We start from the raw sequence: 14,614 nt of genomic DNA, 5'->3' as shown, positions 1-14,614 counted from the left end.
TCAAAAATTATTCTTAAATCCTTGAAACTTGGCAGTTTCCTCAAGTGGTTACACTAATAGATCTTTTTGATAATCTGAAACTGTGTTTTAGAGCAGAGATATTTCTAGCATTACACTAAAGCAATAATTTACTACATGTATTGATTTAAAATTTTCTCTGAAATTAAAACATAGGAATAAGGAACATTTTTTATTGGTAGATATTCTCTAACTAAGAGAAACGATAGAATTAAAACATTACAAGTAGTCACAACATGAGGACAATCTATATTGACTTGGGATTTATGCTTTTAGCTTATTATATCTCATTTCTTGTTTTGTTTATTATGTGGAATTCAACATTAGCTAGTGATGTGGAAAAGAGATTTCAAGTGAATGAGCCTTGAGGAGTACAATTAAAGAATAAAACAGCTAAAATAACTCATAATTTATATTCCCTCAGTACAAACAAACAAGACAGTTGGAATAGAGAAAATATTTCTATTCCGTGGAAATAATCTTTTAGAAAGGCTTTTAATCCCAAAAGCATTTACTTTTTTGTTTGTTTACCAAAATATGGGTCTTTGTCTCTGAAGAAATACTACCGTATAACCACAATCTTGATTATGTATAAGAATATACATTTTCTAATAGATTGAGCCATAATTGAATTACTCCAGAAATGATCATCAAATTTGACTTTTAAAAAGTTCCCTAAGAAGGGACACCAAGGTGGCTCAGTCGACTTTCCTTCTAACTTCCTTCATGAGTATAATTACAGTTGAGATCTATCCATGCTGTTGTGCATATCAATTGTTCATTCCTTTTTATTGCTGAGTAGAAGCCCGCTGCATGGATATACTACTGTGTGTTAAACCTTTCACCTGTTGATGAATATGTAGATGTTTCCTGGTTTGGGTTACTATAGACAAGCTGATATGAACATTCTTATATAGGCTTTTGTGTGGATGGAAAGACGTTGGTGAGGGTGATGCAGAAAGTAGAGAGATTGGGATTTTATATGTTCCCTTGTTCACTAAACATTTTAGAAAGAGAATACTGAACCAGGGGCACCCTCAGTGAAGTCTGAAGCATGCGCTTACATGCTGATAGTTTGAGAAGCAATCCCCAGAGTGGGAATGAGGGGCTGGGGTGAGTTGTGTGGGAAAGAAGGTAAAGTCAATACAACGTGCTTTATTGGGGTTGCCACTTTTAAGCAAGGAAGCTTGATTGTTTAGTATATGTGCTGCCAAAGCAAGGACAAGGAAGCTTGATTCTTTTTTTTTTTTTTTTTTTAAGATTTTATTTATTTGAGAGAGAGAAAATGAGCAGTGGGGAGGAGCGGGGAGAGAGAGAGAGAGAGAAAGAGAGAGAAGCAGACTCCCCACTGAGCAGGAAGCCTGATGAGGGGCTCGATCCCAGGACCCTAGCATCATGACCTGAGCAGAAGGCAGACTCTTAACTGACTGAGCCACCCAGGTGCCCCAAGGAACCTTGATTCTTAGTGGACACCTCCTGAACCCAGAATTATTCACCCAAAGGACAGGAGATGGGAATGTCTATCTACCAAATCTTACTCCTTATTGTTCAGGGGCTTTCCCTGGAGGAATCACTCCATGCTTCTGTGCTGTGCATGTGCCAGAGCCTAGCAAACACTGCTCAACTCTGTAGTTATGAAATAGAGAAGTAAAAAAAAATGAGCATCTGGCTCATTATGCGTGGCATATGGTATGAGTACATTGGGCACCCTCTGAAAAGCATCATAAATCCAAAAGTACTATTTTACTTATATCCTGAAAACTGCAAAAATACCTCATCCATCCTAAGCATATGGGCAATATAGAAAGATTTAGAATGGAAATGAAATGTTACATTACGATTCCGTTCCTCCTGTGTAACTTTAAGAGCAATGAGTAAACTGATTTCATCATTTTCCCGAAGCCTGGGAATGTCTACATTCTGTGCCCTCCAAGCCTGTAATCTATGCTATGTTTGTGGTTTCTTGTGTATCTTGGGTGAAAACTTACTCCTGGTCATTGATTTGTGGAAGATTTGTTCAGTTAGTGATACTGATGGAGAACTTATTAGACTTTGTTGTATTTCGAGTGATAAAGGCATTCAATTACTGTGTCAGTTTCACAGCTTTACATTTTCCAATTAATATATAGAAAAACAAAATCATACCATTGGGAAAATGAGGTTGGGTATGACCTTTTAAGCTTTTTAAACTAAAAATGAAATATAGGTAAAAATCCAAAAGATTATGAAACAAAACACAGAAAGTAATAAAACCAGAGGAAAACTTGAATTGATAATTGAACATTGAAAGATAATTGTGTTGGTTTCCTAGAGCTCTCATAGCAAATCACCATGGACATAGTGGTTTAGACAACAGAAATTTATCCTCCCTCAATTTTGGAGGCCAGAAATCTGAAATTAAGGTGTGGGCAGGACTATGCTCCCTCTGGAGGCGCCAAGGGAGGATCCATCCTGCCTATTCCAGCTCCTGGGGACTGTAGGCAGTCCTCCGCTTCCAGGGCTTGTCATCACACCCCTGCAACATCTACCTCTATCTTTGCCAGCTTCATTCATTTTGCCTTCTCTTCTGTGTCTGAGTCTTCCCCTCTTCTGTCTTAAACCACGATCTGCCTTTCTCTTAGGATGCTTCTGATTGGAATTTTGGTCCATGCAGATAATCCAGGATGAGCTTCTCACCCCAATATGCTTCATTGCATCTGCAAAAAACAACATTCACAGATTCTGGGGATAAGATTATAAACATATCTTTTGGTGTCACCATTCAAACCAGTACAGTAATTGTTTGAAAAAAGTAATAAAATAGACATAACCTGGACAAGTCTGATCAAGAAAAGGAAGAAGAAGGAGAAGGAGAAGAGAAGGAGAAGGAGAAGGAGAAGAAAGAAGAAGAAGAAGAAGAAATAAGGCACAGGAAAGAACAACAGGATAGGAAAAGGGGTGTAATTATATATTATAGATACAGAGGAGATTTAAATTTAAGGATAACAAAATGTACAGCTTTATACCAGTACATTAAAAAACTTAAAGAAAACTGACAATTTTCTAAAATGCTCAAGTTTGCCAAACTTGGCTCTAAAAGGCATAGTATAACTAAAAAGATCATGAATCAAAAGAGAATTTGAAATGGTAGTCAAATATCTTCTAAAATAGATATTATTTAAATGCTTTTATAGATGAGTTCTATCAAACCTTCAAGGAACAGAAAAATTTATCCTATATTCCAAATACAAAAAAAAAAAAAAAGATTGTATTCGTTTTCTTGAGCTGCCATCACAAAATATCACAGGCTTATTACTTAAAAGACAGAAAATTACTTTTTCGTCATTCTAGAGGCCAGAAGTCCAAGGTCAAAGCTCCAAAAAATTCAGTTTCTGGTGAGACTTGGGTTGCAGACAGCCCCTTTCTAGCTGTGTCCTTACCTGGCTTTTCCTCTATGGATGCATGCAGAAATTGAGTGAGAAAGCTCTGGTGTGTTTTCTTCTTCATATAAGGACACCCGTCCTATCAGGCTTGCCTTGCCTGACCTGAACTGCCCCCTCATGCCTCACTTAAGCCTAATTACCTCCTTAAAGATCGTATCTCCAGATAGAATCACATGGGGAGTGGTCAGGCCTTCAACATATAAATTTAAGGGTGGGACACAAGTCCATTTTTAATAAAGGTAAAAAATTAAATAACTGAGTTTATGACAATAGTATCAATCTGATATCAAAACAGGAAATGGACCTCACAAATAGAAATCGGTAAGTCAATGTTGCTTGCCTATGAGTCTAGATAGAAACCCTTAGAATATTAAAATAAGTTTATGCAAGGAATGTGGAATGTTTCAAAATAGAAAAATGACAATGTTTTCGATACAGACATTATTCAAAGCTGAAATCCCTATTATCTTTAATTTGACACTAATGATAAAAGAATAAGCATCATTGGGAAAAATTAGTCATAGCAGGAAATAGCCTAAATCTGCATTGGATGTTAAGAACAGCCAGCAAACATCAGTAGCGATCTGGTTAAAATCAGAAACAAAACCAGCTGGTTCCAACCCCTACTGAACATTATGCTGGAGATTTGAGCCACTGCAATAACCAGCAGAAAGAGGTATGAACATCAGTGAGGAAGACAAAACAATATGATTTTTTCAGTTGACATGATTTCTGTCTTAAAAAAGGGCACAACTAATAAATTATTAGTTTTAATAAGTTACTTCAATCAGATAGCCAGACACAAGATGAATATAAAGAATCAATAGCATTATTGCCTAGAGGACAATAATCAATTAGGAGCCATAAGAGAAAAAAATTATAAACAATGGCAGCCAAGATTTAATATCTGCACTAGTAAGTCTAACGTAGTAAGTGGAAGATCTATATAGAGAAATCTGTAAAGTATTATTCGATGAGTTAGAAGAAAATTTAATAAGTGACAAAATATTCCTGAAGTTCATTTCTAAATTCAGTGAATAACCATCAAAATTTCAACGGATTTTTTTTTCATGGAAATTAACTCTCTGATTTTAAAATTCATAGGGAGCAATAAATGTGCATGAACACCCAAATATTGTTAAAAAGAGAGCTAGGATTTCTACACAGGTATAAAAATATTACAGATTTGCTCTTCCAGACATTGTTGGTGGTCTATCTGATATCCATTCTCTCTTCTTACTTGCTAACACAATCTTGATTTTATTTGGAGTGGTATAGTTTTCAACCTCACAGTTTCCTTTGCTCTTGAAGTGGTCCTGTGACATAGTTTAGGTCAATCGGATTTAAGTAAAGTTTCGTCATGTGAGACTTTTGGGAGAAGTATAGTTTTCCTGGCACAGAGGGATGCATTCAAATTAGATATAGGTATAGTTTTTCCCATTCCTTGCTCATTCCCCCCTTTACTCTGCCTATGATATGATGCCTGGAGGTTCATCAGCCATCTGGCGGCCATGAGAGCCAAAACCTCAAGTGACAAAGTGGCAGCGCTGACAGCAAGAATGATTCTGCATCACAGATGCCATCTTGGACTTGCCATGCCTGACCTGGACTGTCTAGCTCTGGCATTTTCGTTACACAAGAATAATCAACTCCAATTAAGCCACTGTTATCAGAATTTTGTGACATGCAGCCAAACGCAGTCCTAACTGATACAAAAACAGGGAGCCACTGATATGGGTGGAGGGATAGACAAATCCATCTATGGAAGAAAATACAAAATTCTACATCAGAACCATGCAAGTATGGGATTTTGCATAAAATAATTAATGAAAAAAGAATGGGCTAATGAATAAATTGTAATTGGCTGCCCATCTGAGAAAAAAGATGGAGATATTTACCAGATACAAGGGGGAAAGAATAGAGGTTGTGAGTGGTAGGGTGACCTGACATCCTGGCTGGCCTTGGACAGCACCATCTTACTCTTGTTGTCAAGGTATAAGTATCAACAGCACTCCAGTGAAGGCTCAACAGTGAATTGTCTGGCCATGACTAGTCGTGAAAGGACATTGGCAAAGCTGCCTGTACCACAGCTTGTAGGAGCCTGCAGTGCCCGGCGTATAAACCCAAATGGAGCTTGTGACTAGTTACAAAAACAGGCCTCTTGCTGGCATGGAGAAGGACCTGCCTATTTCCACCAACTCTGTAGGCACAGGAGGTTGGAATCATTAATACCACATCTGCTTCTAGATGTAGGGTTCCGGGAGCCTGAGTGAGCACAAAGGAGATTTTGAAATAATACGGAACCAAAACGAACTTCCAAGTCAAAATTCTAAAGCACATTAGGAGATCAAATAATTGACGAAAGAAGAATTTTGAAAGTAATTTCATCCACGTGAAAGTATATTTCTTGTAGGACCTTTTAATAATTTAAAAAAGTGTATGTAGGGATCGTTAAAGATACAAATGAGAGGATAGTGTCTATTAAAAACGAAGAAGACATCGTCAAACACAAAGCCAGAAATGAAACAGTAAGGGTTGAGTCTATGAATTAATTAATTAGAAATCTAGGAAACAAGATATATGGTCTCCTTAAAAATTGAGACTGAAAAATTTAGAGCAGACTTAGGTTTACAGAAAAATGGAGCAGAAAGTTTGCAAAGACCTCATGTACCTGTCACCTTCTCTCTACCCACACACAGTCCCCCTGTTATTAATATCTTGCATTAGTGTGGTACAGTTGCTGCAATTGAACCAATATTGATACATATTAGCTGATGTATGAACTTTATATTAGGCTTCACTCTTTGTGTTGTACATTTGTGGGCTTTGATAAATGTGTGATGTCATATATCTACCACTTTAATACCTTATGGAATAGTTTTACTACCCTAAAAATCAGATCTGTAGTTTTGAAATACAAGAACTTGAATAGGAAAAATTCTATACTGAACACAGTAAAAACAAGAAAGTGGTACATTGGGGGAATAATAATAAAGCATCTGTTCTGTACTCCTGATGAAAAAACAAGTATTTTAAATGTACAGAAAGAAAATTAAGGAACATCGATGCTAGGTCAAAAGGGTAAGCCTACACCTCTAGGAAGGAGTTCCAGAAGGAGTGAGTCAGAGGCAAAGGAAAGGAATCAATATTTGAAAATTTAAACTCTTAAGGATTTCCCAGAAATTGAGGAAAGGCATGGGTGCTTAGGTCAGAAGTGCACGGAGCATCGAGGAGAATAAACGAGATAAACATCACCTAGATCCAGAGTGAGATCTACAATTTCCAAGACGTAAAGACAAATGTATAAAACAGTCAGAAAAAGAAAGAGAGAGAGAGAGAGAGTCCTTACAAGGGAAGATTACATTGGCTAAACACAGCAGAAAAGCTAGATGTTAGAAAATAATGAAATCACATCTTCAAACAGTTGAAAGACATGGCAAGGCTAAATGACCAATCAGAATTGCCTGCGTACCTTAGAGATTCTCAGGTTCAGGTCCGGACCTCCACGATAAGATCCCTCTTGAGGTGTCTCCTTTGACAAATGCGTTCTTTAGAAGTGTCTTGCTTAGTGTCCAAATATCGGGGGATGGTCCAGCTGTCCTTCTGTTACCATTTACTGGCTTAATTCCAACGTGGTCTGGATGTGTTCTATCTGGTGAAGGTCCATGTGAGTCTGCCGTTGGGTGGAGTCTCTAAACAGGTAAGTTAGATCCGGTGGGTGAATGGTGCTGCTCAGATAATCTATGTACCTAATGATTTTCTGCTCAGTCTATGAACCGCTGAAGGAGTGTTGGCGTCCACAACTCTGAGAACATTCCCTCCCTGAGCTCTGTCGTTCCTGCCTCTTGAGTTCTCATGCTCTATTGTTAGGTGCGTGCATGTTTAGGATTGTTATGTTGTTTTGGCAAATTGACTCCTATATAACTATGTGGTGTCCCTCTTTCACTCCTATAATTTTGTCTGATTTGTCTGAAATTCACGTGTCCTCTGGCTTCCCTTTGATGAGCGTTAGCGTGCTATAGCTTTCCCCTTCCTTACTTCTGACTGCTCTTTGTAAACAGCACAGCAGAGTTTCCCTGGTTGTTATTGTTGTTGTTTTTTTAATGATCTCTGACACTTTTTGTTTTTTGTTTTTTAAGATTTTATTTATTTATTTGTGAGACACACAGAGAGAGGCAGAGACATAGGCAGAGGGGGAAGCAAGCTCCATGCGGCAAGCACGATGTGGGACTTGATCCCAGAACCCCGGAATCATGCCCTGAGCTGAAGGCAGATGCCCAGGCATTGAGCCACCCAGGCATCCCTGACACTTTCTGTGTTCTAACTGGGGTACTTAGACCATTCACATTTAAAGTGGTCATTAGTACAATTGAATTAATACCCACCACTTTGTTAAGTTTGCTGTATTTATTCTTACCCCCAGACCACCATCCAATTTTTTCCCCTGTCTGGTTTTAATTGAGTATTTTATATAATCTCATTTTCTCTCTTCTCTTAGCTATCAATTATACCTTCTTTTTTTTTTTCAATTTTCAGATTTCTTTTTTTTTGTATTTTTTTTTTATTGGAGTTCAATTTGCCAACATATAGTATAACATCCAGCGCTCATCCCGTCAAATGCCCCCCTCAGTGTCTGTCACCCAGTCACCCCATCCCCCCCCACCTCCCTTTCTACTACCCCTTGTTCATTTCCCAGAGTTAGGAGTCTCTCATGTGCTGTCACCCTCTCTGATATTTCCCACTCATTTTCTCTCCTTTCCCCTTTAATCCCTTTCACTAGTTTTTTACATTCCCTGAATAAATGAAACTATATAATGTTTGAAGTTTAGTCAATCAGAGGTCAATTATACCTTCTAAAAAGCTTTTTTAGTGGTGGCCCTACAGTTAACAATATACATTTATTTATTTTTTAAAAAAGATTTTGTTTATTCATTTGACACACAGAGAGAGAAAGAGAGAGCACATACAAGCATGGGGAGGGAGGAGGGAGAGGGAGAAGCAGACTCCCGCTGAGCAGAGAGCACAATGTGGGGCTTGATCCCAGGACTCTGAGATCATGACTTAAGTGGAAGGCAGATGTTTCACTGACTGAGCCACCCAGGTGCCCCAACAATATACATTTAAAATCAAACTAAGTCCACCTTCGGATAATGTTGTACAGATGCAGGGACCTCATAGCAGAGTATTTCCTCCCTTCCTCATGACACTGCTACCATTCCCTTCCCTTATCCGTGTGCTGTGACACCCATTACATTACTACTGTTAATTACTCTACACAGTTCTCCTTTAAATCAATTAGGAATAATAAACATCTTTATTTTACTACCGTTCATCCTCTTCTTCTTTTTAAATTTTTTTGTTTTTAATTTCTTCTTTTAACTTTTTCAGTTTTTGATTTTTATTTAAACTCAATCTGCCAAAAAAATAAAAATAAATAAACTCAATCTGTCAACATATAGTACATCATTAGTTTCAGATGTAGTATTCAATAATCCATCAGTTCCATATAATACCCAGTGCTTATCCCATCACGTGCCCTCCTCAATGCCTGTCACCCAGTTACCCCATCCCCCCACAGCCCATCCAGCAATCCTCAGTTTGTTTCCTAGAGTAGGATTCTTTCATGGTTTGTCTCCCTCTCTGATTTTTCCCCACTCAGTTTCCTCTCCCTTGGCATATGATCCCTTTAATTCTTTCTTATATTCCACATATGCATGAGACCATTTAACTGTCTCTCTCCAATTGACTTACTTCATTCAGCATAATACCCTCCAGTTCCATCCACGTAAATGTAAATGGTAGGTATTCATCCTTTCTGATGCCTGAGTAATATTCCATTGTATATAGAGGCCACATCTTCTTTATCCATTCATCTGTGGGAGGACATCATGGCTCCTTCCACAGTTTGGTTATTGTGGACTTTGCTGCTGTGAACTTTGGGGTGTAGGTGTCCCTTTGTTTCACTACATTTGTATCTCTGGGGTAAATTCCCAGCAGTGCATTTGCTGGGTCACAGGGTAGCTCTATTTTTAACTTCTTGAGGACACTCCACACTGTTTTCCAGAGTGGCTGCACCAGCTTGCATTCCTGCCAACAGAATAAGAGGGTTCCCCTTCTCCACATCCTCTCCAACATTTGTTGTTTCCTGTCTTTTTCATTTCATTCTCACTGGTTATTAAGTGGTATCTCATTGTAGTTGTGATGTGTATTTCCCTGATGCCAAGTGATGTGGAGCATTTTTTCATGTGCTTGTTGGCCATGTGTCTTCTTTGGAGAAATGTCTGTTCATGTCTTCTGCTCATTTTTTGACCAGATTATTTGTTGTTTTTTTTGGGAGGGGGTGTTGAGTTTGATACATTCTTTATCAAGATCTTGGATACTAGCCATTTACCTGATATGTCATTTGCAAATATCTTCTCCCATTCTGCAGGTTGCCTTTTAGTTTTGTTGACTGTTTCTTTTGCTGTGCAGAAACTTTTTACCTTGATGAAGTCCCAATAGTTCATTTTTTACTTTTGTTTCCTTTGACTTTAGAGATGTGTCTTGAAAGAAGTTGCAGTGGCTGAGGTTGAAGAGGGTGCCACCTGTGTTCTCCTCTAGGATTTTGGTGGATTCCTTTCTCACATTTAGGTCTTTCATCCATTTTGAGTTTATCTTTGTGTATGGTGTAGGGAGTGGTCTAGTTCCATTCTTCTGCATGCAGTTATCTAATCTTCCTGACACCATTTCTTGGAGACACTGTCTTTTTGCCATTGGATGTTCCTTCCTACTTTGTCGAAAATGAGTTGACCATAGAGTTGAGGATTTCTGAGTTCTCTATTCTGTTCCACTGATCTATGTGTGTCTGTTTTTGTGCCAGTACCATACTATCTTGTATCTTGATGATGACATCTTTGTCATACAGCTTGAAATCCAGAATTGTGATGCCCCCAGCTTTGTTTGTTTGTTTTTTCAACATTCCTCTGGGTATTCAGGGTCTTTTCTGATTTCACACAAATCTTAGGACTATTTGTTCCAACTCTGTGAAAAATGTTAATGGTATTTTGACAGGGATTGCATTGAGTGTGTAGATTGTCCTGGATAGCATAGACATTTTAACAATATTTATTCTTCCAGTCCATGAACATGGAACATTTTTCCAACTCTTTATGTCTTCCTCAATGTCTTTGATAAGTGTGCTATAGTTTTCAGTTTTCTTTGGTTAAGTTTCTTCCTAGGTATCTTATGGTTTTTTGGTGAAATTGTAAATGGGATAAATTCCATAATTTTTCTTCTTCAGTCTCATTGTTAGTGTATAGAAATACAACTGATTTCTGTGCATTGATTTTGTATTCTGCCACATTGCTAATTTGCTCTATGAGTTCTCCAATTTTGGGGTGGAGTGTTTTGGGTTTTCTATATAAAGAATCATGTCATCTGTGAAGAATGAGAGTTTGACTTCTTTGCCAATCTGAGTGCTTTTTATTTCTTTTTGTTGTCTGATTGCTGAGGCTAGGACTTCTAGTACTATGTTGAATAATAGTGGTGAGAGTGGGTATCCCTGTCATGTTCCTGATGTTAGGGGAAAAGCTCTCAGTTTTCCCTCATTGATAATGATATTCTCTGTGGGCTTTTCATAGATGGTTTTTATGATATTAATCTGTGTTCCCTCTATCCCTACACTCTGAAGAGTTTTAATTCAGGAAAGAATGCTGTATTTTGTCAAATGCTTTTTCTGCATCAGTTGAGTGATCCTATGGTTTTTATCTTTTCTTTTATGAATGTGATCTATCACATTAATTGATTTGGAGATATTGAATCACCCTTGTATCCCAGGAATAAATCCCACTTGTTTGTGGTGAATAATCCTTTTAATGTACTGTTGGATCCTATTGGCTAGCATCTTAATGAGTATTTTGACATTCATATTCATCAGTGATATTGTTCTGTAATTCTCCTTTTTGGTGGGGTCTTTTTCTGGTTTTGAGATCAAGGTAATGCTGGCCTCATAGAATGAGTTTGGAAGTTTTCCTTCCATTTCTATTTTTTGAAATATCTTCAATAGTATAGGTATTGTTTCTTCTTTAAATGTTTGATAGATTCCTCTGGGAAGCCATCTGGCCCTGGACTCTTGTTTTTTTTGGGAGGTTTTTGATGACTGCTTCAATTTTCTTGCTGGCTATTGATCTGTTCAGGTTTTCTTTTTTTTTTTTTTTTTAAGATTTTTTATTCATTTATTCATGAGACACACACACACACACAGAGAGAGAGAGAGAGAAAGAGAGAGAGGCAGAGATACAGGCAGAGGGAGAAGCAGGCTCTACGCAGGGAGTCCGATGTGGGACTTGATCCCGGGTCTCCAGGACCACATCCTGGGCTGAAGGCAGCACTAAACTGCTGAGCCACCTGAGCTACCCTGTTCAGGTTTTATATTTCTTCCTGTTTCAGTTTTGATAATTTATACATTTCCAGGAATGCATTCATTTCTTTCAGATTGCCTAATTTGTTGGTATATGTTGTTCATAATATGTTCATCCTCTTCTGATGCAATTCCACTCTTTATGTACATTCAGACGTCTGACTTATATCAATTCCTGTTGCCTGAAAGATTTCCTATAATATTTTTTGCAGGGCCAGTTGAGTAGTGATGAACATTATCATTCTCTTTCTCCTACAAAGTCTTTATCTCTGCTTCAATTTGAAAGTTAATTTCACTGGATATAAAATTATGGATTGGTAGGTATTTTCTTGTGACATCTTGTGACTACTTCAATTCAGGCTTTTGTGGATTCTGATAAGATGGGTTTTATCTTCCATACGGTTAAATCTTATCCTTGCTTCTCTATGGGTAAGGCATGGTTTTCCCTGGATTCTTCCACAATTTCCTCTTTGACTTTGATTTTCTAGGTTTGAATAGGATATACTCAGGTGTGGGTTTTTTGACATTTATTGTGCTTGGCATTCTCTAAACTTTTTCATCTGTGGGTTGGTGTCCGTTATTAATTTTGGAAAGTTCTTGGCAATTTTTACTTCAAACATTTCTTCTGATCTGTGCTTTCTTTTTTCTTATGGCATTCCAAGTCACATTTGTTATACCTTTTAATATTTCCTGAAGTTCTTGGAACTGTTTTTATTTTTTTTAAGTAGGCTCCATACCCAATGTAGAGCCCAGCACAAAGCCTGAACTCACAAGACCTGAGCTGAGGTCAAGAGTTGAATGCTTAACCAACTGAGCCACCCATGCACCCCTTGGATATCATTTTTTGAAAAAAGTTATTTCTTCCCTTTGCCTTTCAGTTTATGAAGTTTCAAATGACCTGCCTTCACTGTGCATGCCTCTATCCTTGCCACACTGAGTCTTTCAGAGGTATTATTCATTTCTGTCATTGTATTTTTATTTCTAGTACTTCATTTTGATTCTTTCTTACAGTTCCATCTCTCTACTTGCATTATCCACTTGTTCTTACATGGTGCCTATTTTTCCATCAGAGCCCTTAACATATTATTCACGTTCCTTTAAATTCCTGTGTGATAATTTCAACTTCTATGCCATCTCTGAGTCTGGCCCTGGTGCTTGCTTTGTCTCCTCATAGTGTGTTTTTAATTCCTCTTGGGTTTGCCTTTTAATATTCCATTGGAGGCCTAGCATGCCATATTGTGCAATAGGGGTGGAGGTAAGTGGGCTCCAGCATGAGGATTTACATTAATCTGGGCTGAAGTTGAGCAGTGTGTAATGCTTGCTGTGGCTGCAGGTGCCAGATGCTTGAGATTCCTCTGGTGTCCTCATTTTTATCTCCCTCCTCACTTTGGGCTCCCTAAGTGCTCCTCCTCAGAGAGAGTCCACATCTCACAGATCTTCCAGTTGGAGCCCACTGTTATTATACTGAAAGCCTATTGGTGCAGCAGTGGTGGTGATGGTGTGCATTGAATGTATGTATGTGTGTGTGGTATATGTGTGTGTATGGCTGTGTATATATGTCTGTTGCATGCATGTATATATGTGTATATGTCTGTTGCATGTATGTATATATGTATGTATATATGCCTATTGTATCTGTGTGTGCATAGGTGTGTGCATACGTGTATGTATATGTGTAGTGTGTGTCTGCATGTGTGTGCAGTGTGTGTGAGTATTCTATAATCACATGCATGAACCTCTGTCTCTGTGCTGTGCTCCTCACAAGTGCTTCTCCCACAGACCAGCTGGTTTTCTCTTCCTGTCCCCTCCTTCCTGTCCCCCGGCTGCCACATTCCCAGCCTGTTTCCTTGAAACTCTGACTCCTCTTGATTGCAGTGTCACCTGATCCTTGTTGTCAGGTCACAAGAAGGCTGGAGGGGCCTGGAGGGAAGGAAGAAATGCCCTTCCTTCACCTGGCAGAGGCTTTGGCAAAGTGTTTTTCCTCAGAATAGGCTCTGGGCATCTTTCACGGTGACTGTTCTTCCTTTCCCCAGCCTTAGTCACAAGATCTTTCTCAGATGAGAAAGATGAGAATCTGCTGAGTTTCCTGAAGGGAAATTGCCTGGAAGCGGGCCCCTGAGACGGCCACCCCCAGCATTTCTCACTCACACCAGCCCACGCACAGCCCCCGGGAATTTATCGCAATTACCATGTGGCTTTTCTCACCAGCCTACAGCTCCAGCAGCTCCTGCTCCTGGGAAGCAGATCTCAGCTGGGACTCTTCAGATCTGCCTCTTTCCAGACGAGGGGGGAGGGGCGACAGTCACCCTGCGACCTCAACTCTCTGATGGGCCAGGAGAGGCAACTGGTCTTCAGTGCATCCAGCTTTTGCTTCTTCTGAGGATGAGTGCTGGCCTCTAAGCCCTTTACATGTCAGAGATGAAACTGGAAGCTTCCCATGACAAACGTACACACAGTTTTATTCTTTATTATTTTACCATTATTTCATCATGGAAATTTGAAAACACTTCTTAAAGTAGAGAGAAAAGCATAAAGACCCCCTGGGGTGCCTGGGTGACTTAGTCAGTTAAGCCACTGGCTCTTGGTTTCTGCTCAAGTCATGATCTCAGGGTCATGGGATTGAACCGCTCATGGGGCTCTTTGCTCAGCGAGGAGTCTGCTTGAGATTCTCTCTCCCTCTCCCTCTGCCACTCTCACTTGTGCTCTCTTTCTCTGTCTCTGAGATAAATAAATCAATCTTTTTTTTTTTTTTTAAGCATAATGACCCCTCAAGTGC

General features: G+C 38.9%; 1 long non-coding RNA gene across 1 annotated transcript in view; it reads right to left on the bottom strand.

The window, feature by feature from the left end:
* Positions 1 to 1,379: 1,379 nt before the first annotated feature.
* Positions 1,380 to 14,614, bottom strand: part of LOC119870854 — a 35,421-nt gene continuing 22,186 nt past the window's right edge. Inside the window, exons 4-5 of the long non-coding RNA XR_005354314.1 lie at positions 6,913 to 7,132; positions 1,380 to 2,714 (exon numbers count right to left, since the gene is read on the bottom strand). This is a non-coding gene — a long non-coding RNA (uncharacterized LOC119870854). The remainder of the gene's footprint in view (positions 2,715 to 6,912; positions 7,133 to 14,614) is intronic.

The sequence above is a fragment of the Canis lupus genome, chromosome 1 (genome assembly GCF_011100685.1).
Source record: "Canis lupus familiaris isolate Mischka breed German Shepherd chromosome 1, alternate assembly UU_Cfam_GSD_1.0, whole genome shotgun sequence".
NCBI lineage: Eukaryota > Metazoa > Chordata > Mammalia > Carnivora > Canidae > Canis > Canis lupus.
This window is presented reverse-complemented; position numbering and strand designations above follow the sequence as displayed.